The sequence below is a fragment of the Lotus japonicus genome, chromosome 3 (assembly GCF_012489685.1).
Source record: "Lotus japonicus ecotype B-129 chromosome 3, LjGifu_v1.2".
Classification (NCBI taxonomy): domain Eukaryota; kingdom Viridiplantae; phylum Streptophyta; class Magnoliopsida; order Fabales; family Fabaceae; genus Lotus; species Lotus japonicus.
In genome coordinates this window covers 73,779,693-73,806,374 of record NC_080043.1, presented here as the reverse complement: position 1 = coordinate 73,806,374, position 26,682 = coordinate 73,779,693, and the positions used below count along the sequence as shown (strand labels likewise).

At 33.5% G+C, this 26,682-nt stretch overlaps 1 pseudogene; it reads left to right on the top strand.

Annotated features, from left to right (window-relative positions):
* Window positions 1-20,221: 20,221 nt before the first annotated feature.
* Window positions 20,222-23,964, top strand: LOC130745803 (replication protein A 70 kDa DNA-binding subunit C-like; annotated as a pseudogene).
* Window positions 23,965-26,682: the final 2,718 nt, after the last annotated feature.

The following is a 26,682-nucleotide window of genomic DNA, read 5'->3' as shown; positions in this document are numbered from 1 at the left end:
ACGAACACACACAAAATTATATTCAACGTCGACGATTGTTTTTATCCTGAAGCAAAAAGAAAACGATTGAAGTTGGAAGTATGAGATTTTAGTAAGCTTTCCCTTCTTCTCTTGGAGGGCATATATTTGCCAATCAGAATTTAGAATTTGGATCTTGGAATATTATTTTGATTATGCACTTTTACAAATGAATGCTCTTTGAATTGAAAGTGCGAGCGAATTTTTTTAAGGATCTTTTTGAATTTTATAAATTTAAGAGTGACATGAATAAGCGTAGAATGATGGCAATAACAATTCCCTATCCTTAAATGACTACCAAAATAAGATTTATTCGTAGAAGAAAATTTCCATAAATTTGGAGACGGATAAATAATCAGTCTCAAGAACATGAGAGAAGCAAAGATTCTTATAACTATAGAGAGAATCTACATGAAACAAAGAGCCTTCTACCAAACTATGGATAAATAACATCGTTTAACAAGGGTGTTGCAACAACAAAAAGTTTCCCATCCATTCTACGCACAACCATGCCGCAACCTGCCTGGTTGTTCTTGAAAAAGGAATCAAATTAAAATTGATCTTGATCACATATGCCAATGGAGGAGATCAACTTGCGAACAATCCTAATTATCTCACAATTTTACTAACTTGAGCAACAAAGTACCTTATATATATGTACTCACCTTCACTCATTGTTAACGTTCAATCACTTAAAGAAGGAGAAGAAGGGGTACCTTGTATATATGTACTCACCTTCGCTCATTCCTATTTTGTCTCCAATCTGTTATGTTCTGTTGCTTAATTGTACCACGGGTGGCACCCCTTGTACTTAGCTTGTTTTATATATATTATTGCTTATCAAAAAAACTAAAGAAGGAAACCCACAAAGGAGAATTCCAATTCGTAGCGCGGATAGCATTAACCACAATCACCCTTATTAAAGTTTGATAATTAAACATACGAACAGTCATAACTTTTATCTTTTAAGAGTGAAATTAATTGCTTTTCACGTTTCATGAATATTATTTTACTTATTTCAATATTTAAGGTACTAAGACGACAACTTTTTTATGGATAAAATGGACTACTGGTCATATTTTAATTGTAATGGAGATAAAATGATAAAATTTAATTAAATATATAAAATTTACTTACATTGTTAATATATAATTACTAAACTCTCATATTTTTTTGGGGTAACACTCTCATATATTTATTTAAAGAATTGAAAAGTATCATCTTAAATGCATAAAATAATTGGATTCTTTTCTCAATTCTCACGTCTGTTTTCTTCTCTAATTGACTAATTCAATAAACAAATAGAACACACTGATAATAATAATAAACTATAAAAGGTTCCATTTAATTTATGTGGATGTCCCTTTAACAAAAAAAATTGTGGATGCCATGTCGTGTTGAATCAGTATTTAGATATTGGAAAATTATGGGGTACCCATAATTTTGTTTGGGTGTGATACCCACATTATGTTATTTAATAGATTATTACTATGTTTTTCAATGTAAATTTTACATTTTTAAATTTTATTTTACTTTTCAATTAACTTCATTCAATAAAATTTATTTTTTAATGAAAAATAGATGAGTAGTGAAGACGAACGAAGGTGGTGACGATGCGCGTCAATTGACCATATTTGACGGAAGAACAAAAGTTAACAAAACACAACAAAGAAATTTTACGTCTCTAACAATGGAATACTACATTACTATAATATAATAAAATCAAACTTTCAACGGATATATAAGTTTTTACTACTCATTTAACTCATTTTGGGTACCACGCCTTGAATTGACTCAAGGTACCACAGCAAGCACCTTAGATATTTAGATGATCTTTCGCAATAAGTCCCTCTACGGCTCCACATTAGTTTATTTGTTATTACGTAATTATAACTGATCTCCTTTAGTCCTTTGACTCACGTACCCTTAAATTTATAATTGAAATTGTTGGCATGAGCATATGTGCGAAAAGCTTTTATGAAAGAGTGAAAGACGTAATGATATTGTATTAAACTATTAATGGCTTTTATATAACGTACTCGTATCTTATCTAATCCGATCGATAAGTATTTGTTCATTCACATTTATATCAAAATAGAGAAAGTAATAAATGAAATACATGATAGGTATATATATAAGAAAGAAAAGAGAAAATAAGGTAAAATAAACGGAAATAAGATAAAAGATAAATAAAAATGAATCAAAATCCTATTTTATCTAGAAACAATTGGAAGAAGAACTGTTTTTTAGAATTTTTAAATTTGTGTTTGAGTAATTTTACAAAAATAATTAAGGATTGATCTATAGATTTTCTGAACTTATTTTATGATGCAGCATCATGTTTTTTCAGAAAATGAGAAGAAAACATCTTTGATCCAAGTGTGTTGGTGGTAGGCAAAGAGCACGATGATGTGATGAATATTCACAGTCCATAGTAGAGCATGACAGAGGTGGTGCATGAAAATGCGCTCTAACGCTCAAGATTAGAGAAAGAGCGTGAGAAACTCAGAGTTTTAAAAAAGCAATATGTGAGCAAATGAGTTATATATACTTAATTAGTGATTGAACGATCAAACATGTATTATAATGATTGAATTGTGTAATAGTGAGAGTATTCAACTTTTGCTATTTTTGTCTCATTTTTGTCTTCCAATAACATAGCTAGCTACTTATTTGACGAGTTTACATCTAGAACAAGCGTCCACTTAATCTTTTAGTTGTTCCGGCTGACCAACACAATGTTCACGCTCATTTCTGAACCTTTTTGACAACTAACTAATTTGCGAAAGCACCAGTAAAACTAGAAGAAGGACTATTACTAGTTACATGTGTTTTTTTTAAGGTGGCAATGCGATGAGCCGGGATCCTCTCAAGTGTAAAAAAACTTGAGAGTGTCAAGTTTTACCATCTCACCATTAACTTTTGTGTAGATAATAAATGAAAAATAAAATAAAATAAAATTAATGGTGAGATGATGAAACTTGACACTCTCAAGTTTTTTTACACATGAGAGGATCCAAACCCCAATGCGATACATTTTTTCCGAAAAAAGAGAAAATAAGTCCATATTTTAGTATTTTACAGTCTTTTTCAGTTTTTCTGTTTGAAATGATATTTTACGGTCTAACTAGAAGTAACGTGGTAGGAATTTCACTCACGTAAGTTACTCAACATTTCGGGACCCAGTAATAGATACCATAATATTAGGTAAGTATATATGTAGGTGAAGTTTGGTTTACCATTTAAATTAATTAATTTCCAACCAAACTTGGAAAGAAATCTAATCCTTACTTAAATTAGAATAAATCTGCAACATGGAAACAAACGATCATTCCCCAAATGGAACATAGACTTCTTGACTTATTTGAATGTCTTATTACACAATAAATTTTTAAATAGACTACGACCAAACTTTCAATAAGTTAGGACTAGCTAGATAATAATTCTTTTAAGTTAAGCTAATTTAATTAGGCTAATCAATTCATGTTCCTGCTCCATTCTCACCCTTATATACGAACATGAACAATCTAGAATGGGGCGGTGAAAGAGGGAACATATACCACTGTGGCAGTACCATTTAAATGGTCAATGTGTGGGATTGGATGACGGGGTAGCCTTTCTTTCCCAAGTCGGTGACCCCACCACACATACCTATCAATCTATCATTATCAATCCAACCCAAAAATCCTAATTCTAAGCTGGGATAGAAAAATATCATGGAGAATCGAGCATGGACAACTATAATTCAATTTGTTCTAAAGTCAAAACGTAACTTATATTGGTGGGCTGGGGACTGGGGTAACCTCCACCGCCCTTACACACAAAACTTGTGTACAAAGTAGTCCCTCTTATGATGTTTTTATGTTTGTTTGAGAAATAGAGTAAATCAAACGTTTAAGTATGATATCAGTTGGAAATTCAAGAAATAATGAGAATATTCTAGAGTATGTTGGAAATCTGAAAATTAATTGATCCAAATGATATTACTTCTCAAACATTATAGCGGTCTAATGTTCCATTCTTATCGCCCCAATTCTTCAAAAATCGAAAAAAAAAAAAAGAATTAAAAGTATATGGTAGTATGTAAGCTTGTTTTTTAGCCATGTTGACATTGTGAGGTTGATGTTGTGCTGGTGGATGCGTAGTGATGGTGCAAATTGTCCAAGTTCAGAGGTGGTGGTGGTTGTGGGTTTTGTGGAGGAGGATTATCAAAGGTGGGTTTATTAGTTATGGGTTTAATATAGAGATCTTTTGGGAGAACTAGGTGGTTTCTCACATAGTGATCACTACTAATATTAATTGTAGAGGGTGTGGTGGGGTGAAGAGATGAGGATGGTGATATGGATTGCAGGAGATGAAGAGCGTGCGGTCCTGGTGGCGGCGCTGGAGAATGACACCGTCATCTTTGGTATGTCACAGTGGTGGCGGATCAGTAGCAATGACAGATGCAAGTGTTATGCTATGAGGGCAAATGCCCTCACTTAATTTAAGAAAAAAAATTGAGTAGTACGTAAAAGTATGTGGTTTTTTATGGTCCTTAACCCTTTGATAAAAAACGCTCTCACTTATGTCTCACATTGCTAAATGCCTTCACGTGTGTCCTATATTGCTAAATGTCATCACTTGAGTAGTAAAAGTATGTGATTTTTATGACCTCTTTCGTAAAAAATATCTCCACTTGTGTTTCATTTAGTAAAAAAATGTTTCCACTTTTAATAGTATATGTTAATATTTTTATTATCATTTTATATGTATATATTATTTCCACTACATCTAAATTTTGGACCCGTTCCTCTCTAGTAGTATGGTGGTGGTGGTGATAGAGGGAAAACATAGAAGGAAAATTAAGGTTATTTTAAAAGAATAAAATTATTGTATTAATTCACTCATTTCATTATAATTTTATGCTATTTTTCTAAGATAGTGGTTTACTTTTTCATAGCTCGTATGTTTGGATTGATGGAACGTAATAGAGCGGAACGAAATGGAATATAATGGAATGAAATGAAGCGGGACAGAATGGGATAAAAATCTCACTCTATTGTTTAGGTATTTTATGATGAAGCGGAGCAAAATTACCACTTCATTATTTGGGCAATAGACGGAGCCGGAATGAGTTATACCTTTATTATTTCAATATTACCCCTTTCAAAATAATAGATTGTTACTATCCTTTTATTTATAGTTATTACTTTTGTTTCTCAAATTATATACTCCAACTCATCTTTTCCTTTCCTTACTCCAACTCATCTTTTCCTTTACTTTCTCATAATTTTTATTTCTTTGGTTTTGATTCTCCTTCTAGTTGCTCTTACTGTAATTGAGAAAACAATTGAAAAATAAAATAAATGCAGCAAAAAAACAATAGCAGGAACGCATGAAAAAGGCAATTGAAAAACATGACGCAACAAGAAAAGTGCAAAACACATGAAAAATCGATTGAAAAAACAAATTCAGCAAGGAAAAGTTGCATAAACGTACATGTATGTTAGAAGTCTCACATTGACTAGAGATAGAGCATAGATAGTTTTTAAGGGTAGTGCAAATCTCAACTGTTGATCGCTAGCTTTTGTGGTTGAGTATAGGCCTCCCAATTTCTAATATGGTATCAGAGTCTATCTAAGATCCATTTGTTGTTTGTTGTGGAGACCTCCCATAATTGGGCTACCCGTTGTTGATCTCACATTCCAAGTTGTTCAGTCCTGGACGTGAGGGGGTGTGTTAGAAGTCTCACATTGGCTAGAGATAAAACATAGATAGTCTTTATAAGGGTAGTGCAAACCTCAACTCTTGAGCTAGCTTTTGTGGTTGAGTATAGGTCTCCCAATTTCTAATAATGTATGTCGGAGACAAGTGCAGAAGTGCAGAAACGTAGACGGAGGAACAAGTGCAACGAGGTACAAAGTAGTGATAAATAAAAAGGGTATAATTGTAAATGATATTATTTTATTAGGTTAAAATTCTGGTTCCATCCCATACCCCCAAAACTGGGAGGGAATCAACTTGATGAGATTCAATAGAATTGGATGGTATATATCCCACTCCATCCCACCCTTCATTAACCAATCTAAACAATGGAACTTAAAAATAATTCATTTCATTCCATTCCATCTCACTACTTACCACCAATCCAAACAGACTATGAAGCCAAAACATAGAATAAGTCCCACTATATTACTATTACTATAGTACTCTCTTGATAATTTTGAAAATAACTTATAGACCATGAAATCCACTATGAATCGTGGATAGGGGTGGAAATAGGCCGAGCCGAGCCAGACTTTGTGTGGCCTAGACCTGACCTGCATTATATTTTCGTGGCCCAAGCATGGCCTGTGGCCCATCAATAGGCCAAATTTTATGGCTCGGTCTGGCCTTTCCTAAGGCCTGACCTGGCCTACAAGCCTGCTTAAAAGCATATTTAACAGACAATTTTATCAAAAGAATGTCATTAGGCTGGCGGGCTAATAAGCCTTGTATATATCATTGCACTTTCTTTTCAAATAAAAAAACATGTATCATTGCATTTCAAAAACTAAACCTGTATCATTGCATTTCAAAAATCAAACAAGTATCATTGCATTTTAAATCAAACACAAATAAAATTAAACATGAACCAAAGAGTTTTATTCACGGTTTGGAGGAGAGGTGGACTTGGCAGCGGCAGACCGGCAGTGGTGGCTGGCTGCAGCCTGCGTCCTGTGCGGTTGAGGGTGTGCTATGCTGAATATGTCTGGAATGTTTCTAATCTAGGTTAGAGTAGGGACTTAGGGTTTTCTTTTATACTAAAGTATAAATCAGTAAAAAAAAATCAAATAATATATAAATAGGTCGCCTGTTAGGCCAAATAGGCTTTTTTAATAGTTTGGGTCTGACCTTTTTAGTTAAACAAGCTTTTAAGAAAGCCTAAGTCTGACCTTTTTAATAAACGAGCCGAGCCGAGCCTCTAATGAGCCAGGCCATAGGCCCCTGACGAGTCGCCTGACCTATTTCCACCCCTAATCGTGGATGGTTATAAAGAGCGAGTTACAATAAACATTTCATTCAATTTATGTGCTTGATGACTCTAGGGCCATCTAGCATCAGTGCATCGCTCTTTTTTGTTGTAAATTGTTATGATTGGTGGGGTGAGGGAGAACAAAAATCGTGTGAAGGTGATCGATCTATAGTGGGTGGTTGGTAATGGACCTACTTATTGTGCTCACCATCTTTTCTATTTTGTAGGGGACACCCATCATAATTTACAAAGTTTGATTTGATATTTCAAGGCCTAAATTTTGCATAGAATAAGTTTTATATTTTTTTTTGTCTAATTACTACGTAACTCAAGAGTTGAAAAAGAAAAAACTAAGGAAAATTATCACATTAATAAATTTAAAAATATTACAAATTTGGTGTCTAAGTTTTTCATTAAATAAAGATACAAACAATACATATATTACTAGTTACGACCTCTAGAAAAATAGTCTTTTACTTTTGATGGCATGTATAGCCACACCAAAAAACATATTGAAATAGATAGGGTCACCCAAAATATCTTACATATGATATTTTTATGGATATCCACCTTCTTCTTGCCTGAGATTAAGATATTCAGCCACATTATTCTTCGTGAAGTTAATGGCTCGGTGGATTACTTTTGGTGCTAGTAGTCAGTGTGGTTTGACTAGTATTAATGAGAATTTTGACATCTTTGTTGTCAGTCGTTACTGTCATTTTATTTTTCCCCGTGTCAAAAATAAGTTTTATATCCCCAAACTACCCAAGATTTTTTTGAAGTTTTTTTTTTTTCCGATGAAGGAGGTGGGCTTAGCAGCCCAACAAGCAAAAGGAAACAAAAACCAATCTAACTACATGCCTCTATGATACATAGTCGAGGCATTATCCGAAGCAAAAACAACAGAACAAAATACTAGGTAAAGAATTAAAGGTCATGGACTCCATCCCCAAGCTCAAACCATGCTTGGCCAACACATCAGCCACTCCAGTAGCCTCACAGAATACATGACCCCAAACAACTTGAGGGAAGCTCCTCAAAGCTCGCCGAATCTGCTCAACCAATTAAGACCGCACACGGATGGCAATCGTCACACCCCTGACTGATTAATTGAATGCTACCTGCAGAATCGGACTCAATCACAACCTTATGAAATCCTTTCTCGACCAATAAACGCACTCTACACAGATTACCCTAAAGCTCTGCATGAAGTACTGAACACGAACCAAACTTCCTCGCATACGCCACAACAAAAGCGCCAAAATGGTCTCGCACAATCCTTCCACAGGCAGCCACATCTAACGCAGAAGAAACAACCCCATCAGAGTTTAACTTGACCCATCCTTCCTTGAAGGAAACCAGCGATTCGGCTAAGTATCCTAGGATGGATTAACAACCCGCGTCACCTGGGCCATCCGCAAAGCCTCTCAATAACGCTCAAACCTGGCATAGACTTGGCTGCAACTGGCGTTCACTCCCGACATCACATCATCGAAAAATTTACGATTCCTAGCATACCAAGTTGTATCCAACACCAACCCTAACACCAGGCTCCACTCCTCAACGCCATACCGAGCCCCATCTGCACACATATTCACCTTAAGCCTTTCATTGAAAGCCTGAGAGAAAAAAACCAGGTGTTGCACCCCGGCGAGACAACACTAACCAAGTCTCTCGAGCCACCGTACAACTACGAAAAACATGCTCCAGCAGCGTCTCTGGCAACCCACACATCGGGCAACCATTAGAAACTTCCATATGCTGACAGAATCGTTTATGGTTTGTAGGCAAACAACCTGAAGCCACCCACCATAGAAATAGGGAAACTCGATAAGGGCCACGCCACTTCCAAATAACAGCAGCCAGATCATCCCGAGATAATCTACCGTGCCTCGCCAGTACCTCATACGTCGAACCCGCCGAGAACTCCATCACGCGAATGCTCCAAGCTATGGAATTAAAAACCATAGTTAATTCGTGAAAAATAATTAAACTTTTATAAGTTTAAGCTCTAGAAGAAAATAAATATCTACTCTAAACTGTATTTATACTAAACAATATTTAATTATCATACACAAGACCGGGTTTACTTTTTACTACTCCCTCCGTCCCTAATTATAAGCTAAACTTTTAAAAATCACACTTATTAAGAAAACCATAATTGATGCATTGGTTTTTGACAAAATGGTACAACCTTCCATCTTTACCCCTATTTAAGACAAAACTTTCTAATCATTATACTTAATGGTGCTCCACTATCAATTTATTGCCATCCCACTGAAATTAGAGAACGAGAACTTGAAGCTATCAATATGGATGCTTTAGAAAAAAAGAAGAAGATCAATGGGTGAAACGTATCCAATTTTTGAGAACAATTAAATTCTGGAATCCTTGAGAATTTTGTAGAAACCCATTTTTGTATCTTCTTCATATTCATCCAATGAATCTGCAACAACCTCTCCACTTAAGTCTTCAAGAATTCCATATTCAGTTTTCTTCTCCATTGAAGCTTCAACTTTGTCATCCTTGAGAATTTTGTAGAATCCCATTTTTGTATCTACCTCAAATTCATCCAATGAATCTGCAACAACCTCTCCACTCAAGTCTTCAAGAATTTCATATGGAGTTTTCTTATCCATTGAAGCTTCAAAGAATTTTTTCTCCATTGCCTATGAAAAAAGGATAACTTGCAAAGCACAGGGGAGAAAAAAAGAATAATACTCCCTCGAGGGAGTGAAAGATGTGAATTTATTAAGCAGGTCCATTCTCCATAAGTTTAGTACAGAAGACTAAGAGTTCAAAAGGCAAAGTGTAACATTAAAAGAGTTAGTTGGGTAGTAGGAGGAAAGAGAATATAAAAGTGGGTTTTAATTTTAAAAAGTTGGAATTGTAAAACCAATAAATTCAAGGGTAAATATGGAAAGAAATTTAGCTTTTGCAAGTTTAGCTTATATTTAGTGACAAAAAAAAAGTTCCAACTTTAGCTTATAATTAGGGACGGAGGGAGTATGTGTTAAACAAAGTGAGCTTATTGGGCCATAAAAAATACGTTGGATCTAAGTGAGCCTTCAACAAACAAAACATATAGTGATCTTTACGAACTGTAATTCCAAAACCTAAACAAACAAACAAAAAAACAAGAATAGGAATTTATGACAGATGATTTGTATTTGCTCAGGAGAAAATGGCTCGTTGGCATTCCTGGTCGACATGGTAATTGTCTTGTTACAGTACCATGACATCACATGTCATGAGGTATTACATAATACCTCCCTTTTTTCTTTGATTTTAGTATTCATAATAGGACAACTTTTTTTTGTCTTTTTGATGGATTTAGTTAATTTTTATTTATTTATATTAATCATTATAATAATTATTTATTCAATGCATGCTTTGAACAATAATTTTAAAAAAATCTAAATATAATGTTTAAAAAAAATTCAAAAACATTATTTAAACTCATCTTTTTATAAGGGCCGGTAAATCGAAAGACCCATATAAAATCCATATTTTTTTTTTACATCGGAAAGATAAATTGCACCCGCCAGAAATCGATCACTGGACCTCCCCTTACCCAACTCATATGTGTCCATCTCCTACCACTTGAGCTATCCTACGGTGACATATAAAATTCATATTTGATCTTAAGAGTTGATTTCTTAGAATAAAAGGCTCCATTATGTTTTATACCCCTCATATCAAAACTATAAAAATATATGGTGGGGTTAAAATAAACTTTAAATGTAAAATAGGGGCCTAAAACTTATTCAAGCTTAGAATGAATATTTTTTTATAAAAAAAAAACATTACTCATAAATAAGTAAAATGAGTAAAAGATGTATCCAATACAAAATTTAAAACATGAAATTGAACCAAGGAAAAACCATTCAAGAGTTTATCCCTATTCTCGTACATTCATATTATTTTGGTAAGTTTTTTCAATTTCACATGATTCACAATATACACAACACCGTTATTTCAATTTAATTTACAAGTCATAAGTTATACTAGAAATTAAGCCCGTGCGTTGCGCGGGTTTATTTTTAAGTTATGTGTCTAATATTTGTAAAAATAATTTAGGTAATATGAAAAATTATAGAATAGTAGATAATTAAGAATATGATAAACATATGTAATGTACTTACATTAATGAAGCTCAATAAAGAATTTATTGTACACTAATTTTTTAGTATTTTTTTGTATAAACATTTGGTACCGGTCACCCTTTGGATATACCGACAGATTTGAGATTTAGTCACAGTTAAGGATTCTCATCCCTCCCCAGAGTGTATTGTGTAGGGATCGAACGCGAGAGCTCTTCACACACACTCAGCCTGCGTTGCCAACTAAGCTCCTCACGCGAGAGCTCTTCGCGCACATGTTTTATATTTTATGTTTGTTTAATAAAAATTATTTTCAATTTATTTGGTGATTATATGTTTAAATAGTGATGATGCACTGTCAATATTAAGTAAAATGATGAAAATATATAATTAGAGCTTAATAATTTAGTCTGTGTTTGTGTAAAATCATCTATAAAGGTAAAAAGACTTTTATAAAGTGGTATTTATCTCTTGCTTTCATGTTTTAGCCATGAAAGTAGTGTTTCCAGTTGAAACTTTATGAGAAGTGTGCTAGTAAAAGTTTAATGTCGAAACATATTCTTAGTGATACATATAAAAATTATACTATTTATTGCATAATGAGTATTTAATTAGTTAATATGTAGTTTGTAAGAGCATATATTTTTTAACTTAATTATGAATTAAGATAATAATTTATCTTATTACATAATTTTTTATAGTTTTATAGAAAGTAAAAAATTATAAAACCTCATAAGACAATTTGAAAACACAAATCGTTCAACCTGAGATTCCGTTCTTAAGGAATGAACTTTATAATAGACCTTTAACTTTCACTACACTTGAGTAGTATATGATTCTCATAGTAGAGGATACATATGGTTAACACAAATAAATTATAAGGACTTAGTTAAAAAGATTCTTAAGAAGAAATATTGCATACTACATGAAATATACTACATTGCATACTACATCAAATATTGCATATTACATTGCATACTACTTATAAGGACTTAGTTAACACTTGAGAAGAAATATTGTAGCTATATCAAATATAATTTTATTTAGGAAGTTTATTAAATACTTCATTGTATACTACATTTTTAGCCCATTGTACAACAATGATAAACCTCATAGGAGGTTATAAACTCATATTAAATATTAGTAGAAAACATATTTTAAATCAAAATTATAACTATAATCGACCAAAAATTTTAAATTAAACTATTTTGACAAATAAATTTAACTAAGCTATTCTATTATCTTTGATAACTAACATGACATGCATAACATATTTAATATATATCTCCTAATTTAATTAACTTAGTTTTTAATATATTTAATTTATTTATCATCATATATGTCGTTAAATACAAAAATTACTCTATGATAATTTTAACTATCAATAATTATTTAATAAAAATATTTATTAATTTTAAATATATTTTATCTAAATTAATTAATTATAAATATTATTTATAATTAATTAATTTTAATTCTTAATATTTGTCAGTTCAAGTTATTTTTAAAATTATAACTATTATTATTTAATATTTTTATTTTTGTGAATGCTTAATGTAGGTAGTTGAATAGCTTTTGACAATATAATTTTTTTTTCCAGTTTTTAATCTTATTATTTAATATATTTATCACAAAGATAATTTTTTATTACTTAATGCATTGTAATACATGCAATCTTTACTAATGTATTTAATGTAATGGTTCAAGTGTGCTTTCAAACCCGTGCGTTGCACGCGTTTGTTTTTAAGTTATGTGTTCATTATTTGTAAAAATAATTTATGTAATATGAAAAATAATTGAATAGTAGATAATTAAGAATATGATAAACATATGTAATGTAATTACATTAATGAAGCTCAATAAAAAAATTATTGTACACTAATTTTTTAGTTATTTTTTGTATAAACATTTGGTAACGGTCACCCTTTGGATATACTGACAGATTCGAGATTTAGTCACAATTAAGACTCATCATCCCTCCCGCAGAGTGTATTGTGTGGGGATCGAATCCGAGAGTTTTTCACACACACTCAGTCTGAGTTGCCAACTGAGCTACCCCTCTTGAGTTAATTTTTTAGTATATTAAAGCACATATTTTATATTTTATGTTTCTTTAATAAAAATTATTTTCAATTTATTTGGTGATTATATGTTTAAATAATAATGCACTCTCAGTATTAAGTAAATGGATGAAAATATATAATTAGAGTTGAATTTAGTGTTTGTATAAAATCATCTATAAAAATAAAAAAGACTTTTTTAAAGTGGTATTTATCTCTTACTTTCATGTTTTGGCCATGAAGTTAGTGTTTTCAGTTGAAACTTTATGGAAAGTGTGCTAATGAAAGTTTAATGTCGAAACATATTCTTAGTGACACATATAAAATTTATACTATTTATTGCATAATGAGTATTTAATTAGTTAATATGCAGTTTGTAAGAGCATATATTTTTTAACTTAATTATGAATTAAGATAATAATTTATCTTATTCGATACATTTTTATAGTTTTATAGAAAGTAAAATATTATAAAACCTCATAAGACGTACAATTTGAAAACACAAATCGTTCAACCTAATGAATGTCTATTACAATGGTTAAAATTAACTCTTTGGATCCATGAGATTCCGTTCTTAAGGAATGCACTTTATGATAGACCTTTAACTTTCACTACACTTGAGTTGAACATGATTCTCTCAGTAGAGGATACATGCGGTTAACACAAATAAATTATAAGGACTTAGTTAAAAAAGATTCTTAAACTCGTGTAGCATAATAATCTGCAAAAGTGAAAATTGGTTAAGAATGATTGTTATTTTTTATCAATGAAAAAATATTGTAGATATATCAAATGATTTCATTTAGGAACTTTATTAAATACTTCATTGCATACTACATTTTGTCTATTGTATATGAGTGCAACAATGATAAACCTCATAGGAGGTTATAAACTCATATTAAATATTATTAGAAAACATATTTTAAATCAAAAGTATAATACCAAAAATTTTAAAATTAAAAAAATTTGACAACTAAATTTAATTAAATTATTCTATTATTTTTTATAACTAACATGACATGCATAGCATATTAATTTAATATATATCTCCTAATTTAATTAACTTAGTTTTTAATATATTTAATTTATTTATCATCATATATGTAGTTAAATAGAAAAATTACTTTATGATAATTTTAACTGTCAATAATTATTTAATAAAATGTTTTTCTTAATTTTAAATCTATTTTATCTAAATTAATTAATTATAAATATTATTTATTATTAATTAATTTTAATTCTTAATATTTGTCAACTCAAGTTATTTTTTAAAACTATAACTATTATTATTTAATATAGATATTTTTGTGAATATTTAATGTAGGTAGTTGAATAGCTTTTGACAATACAATTATTTTTTCAATTTTCAATCTTATTATTTAATATATTTATTACAAAGATAATTTGTTATTACTTAATGCATTATAATACATGCAACCTTTACTAATGTATTTAATGTAATGGTTCAAGTGTGCTTTACTTATATATATAGATTATAATCAACACCATACATTAATAATCATCATCTTAATAATAAAGTTAAAAAATGAAAAACATTCATCTCAATCTATAGCAATAACTCATCTTATAACAAAAACTCAACCTCTCTTGCTCAACTTAGGTATAAATATCATATATCATAATGTTTATATATTCTCAGAAAATATTATAAGACAAGTGTCTAACGGTATGATAATCCAAAGCTATCCATTTCTAGCCAAGATTTTTGGAGCATATTGTTGACGCCAAATGTTAAAGCGGGTAGAACGGGTCTATGGCAGCGAAAACTATGGAAGCAGCCAAACGTCGACAACTGAGGAGACGACAATGGTGGAGGTCGTGGTTGTAAAGACGGTGGGGTAGCCACTATGATAACTACCAGACGACACGGGAAGTGGCAATGGTTGTTGGGTACCAGAGTAGCAGGATAATAACATAACTAAAATAAGAGATGAGTGATGAGGAAATTGACACACAATATTTACGTGGAAAACCCTCAACAGATAAGGGAAAAACCATGGGCACCGGTAGAAAAACTTTTCACAAAGTGGAAGAAATTACAACACCTCTCTCTAAATACAAGGAGAGAACAAATTACACTCTCTCTTAAAATAGGAGAACTCATACTAGAAGAACCTCACAAGAGAATACAAAGAAAACTAATTTCTCTATCTCTCTGAATTTTTCCTCTCTTTGAAGCAATACTCGAATGCTTGCTGGGATGAATTGAATGAAACTATGGTGCTCTATTTATAGGCTGGGCTGCCCTTCCATTCACGTGATGATCAGCCACAAAAGTGGCTTTACCATTATCCTTATCCTTCTCTATTGCATGATGTCGTCTACTTGCTCAACAATCTTTATCAAGTCAACAATTTCAACTTTGCTTCATGATTGTTATCTTGCCAATTTGTCAACATTTGCAACTCTGTTTCTTGCTTGTTATCTTGTGGCAGTGATCATTAATAGCCACTTTCGTTGACAATCTCCCACTTAAAGTCACTTTTGTGAGTTTGCAAAATTTCTCTACCTTGCCAGTTCCATGTTGCTTACATTTTTAATAGGCCATAAGAGGACCTACACCAAGTAAACTTATCAGAGTTGATTGGCTTCGTCATTACATCCGCTAGGTTATCTTTGGTGTGAATTTTCTGCATATCCACGCTTCCTTCTTCTACTACCTCTCTGACAAAATGGTACTGAACTCCTATGTGCTTTGTCCTAGAATGAAAAGCTGGATTCCTTGCAATGTGCAAGGCGCTCTGACTGTCACAATACACAATAATCTTCCGTTGCTTGTGCCCGAGCTCTTCCAACAACCTTTGAATCCAAATAGCTTCCTTGCATGCTTGAGTAGCTGCCATGTATTCTGCTTCTGTAGTAGACAAAGCTACAACAGTCTGTAATTTGGATAACTAGCTTACTGCTCCTCCTGCAAGTGTGAACACATAGTAGTAGATTTTCTTTTATCAAGATCACCTACAAAGTCTGAATCAACATAGCCTCTGATATTGAATTCTGATCCCCCAAAACATAACACAGCACCTGAGGTTCCTTTGATGTATCTCATAATCGTCTTCACAGCATTCCAGTGCTCTTTGCCTGGATCTGCCATAAACCGACTGACCGTCCCAATTGCTTGAGCAATATCTGGTCTAGTGCATATCATAGCGTACATAAGGCTTCCCACCGCTGATGCATACGGTACTCGAGACATCTTCATCCTCTCTGCTTCAAAGCCTTCTGGTTGGAGCATATAGATTTCTTCTTCAAGTTCTCCATGAAGAAATGCAGTCTTTACATCAAGCTGCTCAAGATGTAGATCAAATGCAGCACACATTGCCATGACTGCTCTAATAGTGGTAAGTCTTACTACTGGAGAGAATATCTCATTGAAATCAATACCTTCTTTCTGAGCATATCCTTTGACCACCAGTCTTGCACGATAGCGTTCCACCTGATCGTTGCCATCTCGTTTGATTTTGAACACCCATTTGTTGCCAATGGCTTTCCGACCTTTAGGAAGTTCAACAAGTTCCCAAGTATTATTTCTATGTAAGGCTTCAATCTCCTCCTGCATTGCTGCCATCCGCAGAGAAGCATCTGAACCATTTAACGCCTCCTGAAAGGTTGATGGTTCTCCATCTTCCGAGAGAAGACAATATGCATCATGATCTGCTACTCCATTCTACTGAGGTGAATGAGCAACTGTAAATTGCCTCGTAATACCTTCTTGCTTGTAGAATGCCAGGAAATCACCATCTGTATATTCTCCTCCATTATCTGTCCTCAAACACTTAATTCTTTTCCCAGTTTCAAGTTCTACTTGTGCTTTAAACTCCTTGAATACTGAATACACACCTGACTTCTTCTTGATCGGGTACACCCACAATCTCCTGGAGTAATCATCAATGAATGATACAAAATACTTTGCTCCTCCTATGGACATTTCCGGTGACTCTCACACATCAGAATGAATCAAGTCCAGCATGTGTTTGCTTCTAGCAGTTGACTTAGCAAACTTTAGTCTTTGCTGCTTACTTATCACACAATGCTCACAGAAAGGTAAACTTACTGACTTGAGCCCAGGTATGAGATTACGTTCTGCAAGAACTTTCAAGCCTCGTTCCGACATATGGCCTAATCTGCGGTGCCACATCATCGTTGTTTCTTCTTGGCTTCCAACTGCAACTGATGCATCTGCCATTTGCCACGTATCTCCCAAAAGCATGTATAGATTTGCAGCGACCTTCTTTGCTTTCATTACTACTAGCGAACCTTTCACCACTTTCAAGATCCCACCTTGAATATCGTACTTGTATCCGAGGTCATCTAGTTGCCCAACAGACAACAAATTCTTTGCTAACCCTTTCACATGTCGTACCTCTTGAAGTGTGCGAATGGTACCATCATACATTTTTATTTTGACAGTACCAATTCCAACAATTTCCAAGGCATGATCGTTTCCCATGAACACGTTTCCTTCTGAGACATGCTCATAAGTGCAAAACCAATCTCGTCGTGGGGTCATGTACCATGTTGCTCCTGAATCTACTATCCAAACATCAATGAGACAATTTTTGCCTTTAGTACTAACTGCTGCTTCGCTGTATAGGACTTCCCCATCATCAGAGGTACTAGCAACACATCCTTGAGATGTACTTGCTTCAGAAGATTTTTCACCACTCTTCTTGTTGGCCCAACAATCTTTCTTCAAGTGCCCTCTCTTGCCACAATTGTAGCATTTGAGATTTGTCTTTCTTCGAGATTTTGATCTACCATGGTTCTGACTCCCACTGGGGCCACGCTCTGTTGATCTGCCTCTCGTCACCGTCAAAGCTTCCATTTGTTTTGAGCTCTCCGGACGATCTTCCTTATTTTTCCGCCTGGACTCTTCTCCAAGAATAGCTCCGACAACATCATTAAAGGATAGACGGTCAACAATATTATTGTTTGTAATATTGATGACGAATTGATCATATGAATCTGGTAAACTCTGAAGAAGAACCTCTGCACGTTCATTTTCCCCAATTGTGAAATCTGATGCAGATAGTTGAGCAAACATTGTGTTCAAATTGTTGATGTGATCCGGCATCGAAGTGGATTCACTCATTCGAAGAGTGTAGAGTCTCCTCTTTAAGAAAATTCTATTGTAAAGTGACTTGACCTCGTACAGTTGGATAAGAGTATCTCAGATCTCCTTTGCTGTTTTCTTTTCAGCAATACTGGACAAAACCGAATCTGCCACTGCTAGGTGCAGATTGGCCACAACATTGTCGTCCATCTCTTTCCACTTATCATTAGTTATATCAGCAGGTCTACCATCAATTGCTGGTAAGCAATTATCTTTCCTCAGGATCGCCTTTATCTTCAATTTCCACAGAGAGAAGTTACTCCCACTGAATTTCGGGATCTCAAATTTTGCTGCCATTTTTTTTTTCACGGAATCAGTTTACACAATTTCACTGTGAATAGCACAGTATACGTGAGCAGTATTGTATATTTTTACCGCACACTAGAATGGATCTAGTATACGTTAACAATCACTGCAAAAGTATACAACCTCACGTGTAAATAGTAACCGTACACCGCAGCGGAATAAGGACCGGCACCAACAGCTCTGATACCACTGTTGGGTACCAGAGTAGCAGGATAATAACACAACTAAAATAAGAGATGAGTGATAGGAAATTGACACACAATATTTACGTGGAAAACCCTCAACAGATAAGGGAAAAACCACGGGCACCGATAGAAAAGCTTTTCACTAAGTGGAAGAAATTACAACACCTCTCTCTAAATACAAGGAGAGAACAAATTACACTCTCTCTTGAAATAGGAGAACTCATACTAGAAGAACCTCACAAGATAATACAAAGAAAACTAATTTCTCTATCTCTCTGAATTTTTCCTCTCTTTGAAGCAATACTCGAATGCTTGCTGGGATGAATTGAATGAAACTATGGTGCTCTATTTATAGGCTGGGCTGCCCTTCCATTCACGTGATGATCAGCCACAAAAGTGGCTTTACTATTATCCTTATCCTTCTCTGTTGCATGATGTCATCTACTTGCTCAACAATCTTTATCAAGTCAACAATTTCAACTTTGCTTCATGATTGTTATCTTGCCAATTTATCAACATTTGCAACTCTGTTTCTTGCTTGTTATCTTGTGGCAGTGATCATTAATAGCCACTTTCGTGGACAATGGGACATATGCGACATGATATGGAGACCATGGCAACATGGGCTATATATAGCAGCGGCCAGGAAACAACTGAAGTGATGGTAGCAAACGAGCCATGGCAGCCACAATTGTACAGTGGAGGATAAATGGAGGTGACATCAACAGTAACAGTAGCACTGGAAGCTGATTAGGGGCAGCGACCATCATAAGTAGTACATCAAAGGGGCAGTGCCTAATCAATATCAATCAATATCAATATCAATATATCAATATATATATTAAAACAGCAAGGGTTATGAGAACCCAATGCTGATGTGTCATCACCAGAAACATTCTCTTCTATGGTGCATTCTTACAGTGAGTGAAATTCCTATGTGGCTCACTCTCCTTCCTTCCCTCCATTCACTGATTACGTGTCATTTTCTCCTTCATTCTCATTCTCCAGTCAGATTTTACATGGCACTCATCCACCAATCATCTTTCACCGGTCCCCACCCATTTATTTGTTTCTCTCCATGATTTTCAAATTTTGCATCAGCATTTTAAATCTTGACTGCTGCATTTACTACTCTGATATTAATCCTTGATTGCTTATTTAAAAACGTGGATGTTGATTGTTTACTTTTTAACACTGATATCTATATCTTTTAATGCTAATATCTTATTGATACTGTCAACATTCTCAACCGTTTCAATTACTGATATATCTGTTTCCAATCAAAAGGTTTATTCCCCCACACTCCTTAATTCACTCCTTTTTATTTTATATTTCTGTTTCCAATCTAAATATATATATTGATTCGTCCACCCTCCTTATCTCACTCACGCCTGATTTTTTTTAGCCAATCACAGTAATTGCTTACACCACTAAACGTGTTACGTGCACAGCCTTCTCAATTCTGATTCTTTTAAAAAAAAAACTCTTCTCAATTGTAGATAGTGTGCATCGTGGCTGTGAAATTCCTTTTTTCCAATGAATCATAATTATAGACAATGGCACCGAGGCTGTGAACTTTTCAGTGATTCTAAACTCAAATTCAATTCTCCCCCTCCCCCTTCTACTATATATAAGATCATGATGTTCAATTGTTTTTCACTCACTCTTGCTTTGTTCCTATCTTATTTCCTTGCTCTGAAGGAGATTCATTAACCATGGCAATCAAAGTTGATGATGTCTCAGATGTGAATAATTCAAAGGATACTTGGAACATCGTTACAAAGGTGGTTCGTTTGTGGGTTAGTCCCAGCTTCAGTGGAGGGAAATTGCCATTCTCAATGGAGTTGGTGTTGATGGATTCAAAGGTGAATTTATCTGCATTCCTATCTCTGATTCCATATTAATATTATTCATTGATATGCTTTGAAACTTTTTTTTATTAAAAATCTTGCAGGGTTGTCAGATTCATGCTTCAGTGAAGAAAACTTTGGTCTATAGGTTCCGCCCCTGTTGACTGAAGGTCGGGTCTATCAGATTTCATATTTTGGTGTTGGGGACAATCTTGGTGATTTTAGAACAACTACTCATCAGTTTAAAATTAACTTTCATATTCATACCAAAGTGAAGGAGATTGGAAACTGTCCAATAACCAAAAGTCCTTACTCTTTCATTCCTTTGTCTGAGATTATGTTCAATGATCCGGATCCTTCTTATCTAATAGGTATTTTTTTTATTTTTTTCTTGATTCTTGCATTTTTTTCGTGTTGTTACAATATAAAATTTGTTACTGATACATGTTTTTTTTTCTAGATATCATTGGTATCCTTACTGGATCAAGTGGTGAGCAAGAGTATGAGAAGGATGGGAAAATTCAAAAGAGAGTTACGATTGAGCTTTTTCAAGATGGGTTAGTAATGCATTGTTTTATAATATATGTTCATTATACTGTATTCTTACAATGTTTGCTCAATAAAATTGCAGGGTTCGTCTTGAATGTGCCTTCTTTGGTAACTATGTTGGACAGATTCTTGGGCAATTGGCTGCTGGTGACATGACAAATGCAGTAGTTGTTGTTCAATATGCTAAAATTAAACCATTCAGATGTTAGGAATAGTTGGTTATAAATGTAATTGTATTTATTTCATTCGTGTTATACTGTGTCTAATATCTATTTCACATCTGTTATTGGGTTGGACCAGGGAGGCCAAGTGTTCAGAATGTGTATGGTGCTACTAAGATTTTATTTAATCCAGATGTTGAGGAGGCAGAACCACTCCGTGCAAGGTTAGTTTTTTAAATGAACTTATATGTGTTTAAGTATAAGGGTTCTTAACTTCATCTATATTCATGTGTAGGTATTTTGAACTGAATGATCCTGCGACTCAAGTTCTTAGCCAGCTTGAGAGTTCAGCAAGGGTTTCCATCACTGAGGAATTTTTGAGTCAGACAGAAGGGAAGTTTATTGAACAGATTAGGGATTTAGCTGAGGTACTAATCCTTTTGTCACTTTTTTGAGCGGTTTGGTATGTGTTATTATTATTTTGTTAATTTATACCTGTTTTTTAATTTCTTGATTAGAAAACAACATGTGTTGTGCTGGCAACTATTAAATTCATACCTGAAGGTCATCCATGGTGGTATCGGGCCTGCAAGTGTAACAAGAAGGCTATCTCTGCTGATGGCATGTTTTTTTGCGAAAATTGTGTTCGCCATCTGACAACCCCAATTCCTAGGTACAAGTTGCAGGTTAGGGTTATGGACCATTCTGAGTCGACAACATTTGTTATTTTTGATCAGGAAACATCAGCTCTCTTGAACAGACCATGTTCTTCATTTGTCGATGATGTGACTAAGGTTTGTATGATATAATAAGTTGAAATATCAAAAGATTGATTCAATTTATTGTTTCGTACTTAATTTTAATCTATATTGTTATTTTAGGATCCTGCTGATTATCCTATTCCTCCGGAAATTCTGGCTTTGATTGATAAAACATTCTTATTCAAGATTGAAGTGAATAATAGTTCTAATTCCAAGTTTGAACCATCTTATCGGGTTAAGAAAATATGTTCTGATGAAGATGTGATAGCTGAATTCAAATCAACTTTGGTTTTGCCTAACGGAAACAATCTTTACCTGATTGAATCCACTCCAACTTCTGTTTTAAGGGGTGAATCTTCTTCCTCCAGTTTCTCTAAGGTAAAAACCAGATTTCACTTTTATTTTAGGGTTTGGGATTGATTTTATGACTATATGTGACTAACTATTGATGTATTAATTAAAGAATCTTGCTGGTGAATTTGGAATGGCTGAAGATTCTCCAACCGGTCCTATTCCTAATGCTCCTGCTGTTGATTTGGGTCGTGGCAAGCAAGTCACAATTTCTCCGCATGCAGTTGATATCCCTAATGTATTTTTCTTACTGTTTAGTAGTTCCGGTTTATTTTTTTCGTTAGTTATATTTCTGTTTTTACGACTTATAATTTGTCATTTTCAAGCGAGTCCCAACTGGAACCACAACTGATTTGCCAATTAACATTCAAAAAACTATGGATGATCAAGCTGTTGTTGATGATTCCCCTGGATTTGATGTGCCTATTTCCCAATCTGTAGTTCCCATTGCTGCTTTGGTGAAGAAACAAGTGAATGTGGTTATGAAGACCAGTGGCAAGGTCAATTATTATGTTTCTTGATTCCTTTTGAATTATTTGAAAACTACAATATACCTAATTTTATGATTCTTTTTATTTTCTATTTCAGAAATCATCTGATGGATTTCCGGATGATGGTGTTCAAGCTGTTGTTTATGATTCTGATGCTCCTGCAGTTGATGTCCCCAATGTATTTTGATTAGTATTTAGTAGTTCCAGTTTAATTTTTGTTAGTTTGTTGCTATTTTTAAGACTTATAATTTGTCATTTTAAATTTATATTCCAGCAAGACCCAACTGGAACCACAGCTGATGTACCAATTAACATTCAAAAATATGCGGTTGATCAAGCTGTTGTTCATGATTCTCCTGGATTTGATGTGCCTGTTTCACAATCTGTTGTCCCTATTGCTGCTTTGGTGAAGAAACAAGTGAAAGTTGTTAAGAAGACCAATGGCAAGGTTAACTATTTTATTTCTTGATCGCTTTTGAATTGATTGAAGACTACAATATACATAACTTTATTATTGTTTTGTTTTCATTTCAGAAATCATCCAGTGGATTTGAGGTTGATGGTGATTCCCCTCCAGTTATGAATTTTGCTGAGCATGGTGATTCTGTCAACGTGGAAACTGTGGAATCTCCTCCTTTGAAGCGTCCTTCTCCTCCCTGTGATGAACCTTTAGGTTCTTCCAATGTTGTGAAGAAGCCCCTGAAGGTTGTTAAGAAAGAGAAGATGTGATCAATGTTGCCTTTGTTTTGGACTCATTTTCTTAAGAATGAGAAGATGTGATCAGTATTGCCTTAAGTTGTAGTTCAGATATGAATTTTGGATCCTTTCAAGGAGTAGTATTTTGTTGTTTTTCTTTTGATGATTTGTCCAGCAGTTTTCAGGAACTGTTATGTCACTTTTTAGGATCAGTCCTCTACGAATTTTTGTTTGAATCCTTTGTGTGGAATGCTCTATGAGCTGTTTGCTTATTATCAATATTATTTTGAAGTTTTTGATTATTTATTTATGTATGGTTCTTTTATTATTTAAGTTTTTAATTTTGGATAGTCAGCAATATGATCAAGTCAAAAAATCTGTTAGGAATATAATTAGTGTTAAAAGTTGATGGTTAACAATGTGTGTCATGTGCAAAGTATATAATACTTAAGAATTTGTGATAATCTGTTAGGCATATAATTAGTGTTAAAAGTTGAAGGTTAACAATGTGTGTCCTGTGCTAAGTATATAATACTAACGAATTTGTGATTGTGGTAACGAGTGTTTTTTTGATTTGAGTCAATCAAAGTTATTAACTTCAATTTTTAAAAAGCAGATTATCAAACATAATGTTGTATCCAATTTCTTAAATTTCCTCACAATCAATTTCAAAATAGAAACCGAAACATAATCAGTGTAAAATGAATTCTTATTACTTGGAAACAGAATTCTTTATTTATAAATATCAAAAACTTGGGTACAAACTCTCCTAATTGAGTTCAAGTTCTAATAGATAGAGAAAATAATAAAAGATTAGAGATAACGTAAAAAAACAAAATGAGATTGAAAACAGATTAGTTTAAAATAGAACATCAGTAGAGTTAAACTAGCTGCGAGTACAGTGAAATATATTCAGCTCTTTCATGCCCTTCTAAGTGCAAGTCCATGCTAGATTTGTATTCTATATATTTTTTTTCAAAAGAAAAAAACGGATTTGTTTTTATTTCTGATTTCAAAAGAAAAAAACGTATCCATTTCAAATTAAATATCAATCTTTATATATTTTTTAATTAAGGAAAAAATATACAGGTCCTTAACCAAATATATTTTAGGTTGTTTAATGTGTGTATTGACATCCTTTGTAATTTCTATTTTTTAAAACCATTAATTTTCTAAATCAGTACAAAAAATAAAGATTTAGTCTTATATATTATTATTATGTTGATATAACAGAAACAAGGAGCTGGAACAGAAACAATGGGTAATCGGTTACTGTGCTATCAGCAACAAGGAGTAACCGATCACCACAGATAGACTTATATATTATATTTATTGATGATTGTAAATTTATTTAATATTTTAATATATTTTATTATATCTCTTATAAAGCCAATATAGACCCACTTAGGAATTCAGTGCTTTGATAAATAAAAAGGATCAATAAGAATGTTACGGTCAATTCTAATTTCAAATTAGAATTGGGAATCTTACTAGAAATATTTTATTTTTAAATATTAGTACACTGTATTGGAAAATGAAACAACACAAACAGATTGGTCCTGTGTTTTAATTATCTGGAAGATTAGGGGTTTTCTCTACTTTTTTCAGTCTTTACAGATGTGTTGCTGTTTGGATTATCCACACCCTAACATCCAATGAAGAATATGGGGTTCCTTGGAGTTATGTGTGCCTTTTCATTTCCCTTATAAAGAAACACTCTCTTTTTGAATGATGTAAAATGCTCTGGAATTCCAAACCACAGACTATTATTGAAAGTTGGAGTCCCTATAATGCTTCTTCGGAATATAGATCAGGCAGCTGGTTTGTGTAATGGGACTCGATTGGTTGTTACTGCACTTACTCCGCACATTGTTGTTGCTTCTCTTTTAACAGGACTGAAGGTTGGGGAAACTGTTTTTATTCATAGAATGTCTTTAACTCCTTCAGATTCTGGCCTACCTTTCAAATTTCAGCGACGACAATTTCCAATTACTATCAGTTTTGCAATGACCATAAACAAGAGTCAAGGTCAATCGCTATCAACTGTTGGTTTGTACCTTCCAAGGCCTGTTTTTACACACGGACAGCTCTATGTTGCACTTTCAAGAGTAAAATCCAGAAAAGGATTAAAAATTCTTATCATTGACGATAAAGTAGTTGTTTCAAATTGTACTCGGAACGTTGTATACCAAGAAGTCTTCGACAACCTATGAATGGTTAGTTCAGTTCTCTTTTTTACTATCTTTAGTGGTAATGCTCAACCAACAAATATTTGTGTTAATCAAACTGTTTTTATTTTAGCTATATTCTAATATGAAGATTCAGGAGGAACAAATCAGTACTCAAATTGGATGAGTGCAGATGTGTGTTTCCACTTTCATATAATGTGAGTGTTATGCAAGTGCTTTTCATTTTTATCTTATTAAGAATGTTGTTGACATTATCTGATCTATAGAACATAATTTGTAGGTATATTCAAGATGATGGGGGCTAAGTAATTGACATTCAAGATCAAGAGCTACTGATAGCACAACAACTTTTATGTATTCTCTTGATTAGGTGTATTTTGATGAACATGCTGTGTTTTGTAAATTTTAACTGCACAATTTGTTGGCAAAGCAGCAGTTTCAATATTTTTCACTTTAAAAACATGCCAGCAAAGTTGATCGGTTCTTATCTTTTGTTTCCTGGCAGAATATAGTTTGGAATGATTTGTTAAATATTAATTCTGTTTGCCAAAAAAAAATTGTAATTTTGTAAGGGTATTTGCTATGTTCATTTGGAGGTGGAATCTACTGCTGTTTCCTATGATGCAGGAATTATAACTATTTGGGCGTGATATTGTTCATTTAATCAAAACACATATACTTCGTGCGGTGGAGTTTATCAATTTTTTTTTTCCCAATCTTCATTCTTCTTATCATTTAAATTGCATAATCATATTCAGATTTTTTTTTTCCATTCCTCATTCTTTTTACTTACATGTTCGCAATAAGATAAATGTTCGCCGTGCAACGCAC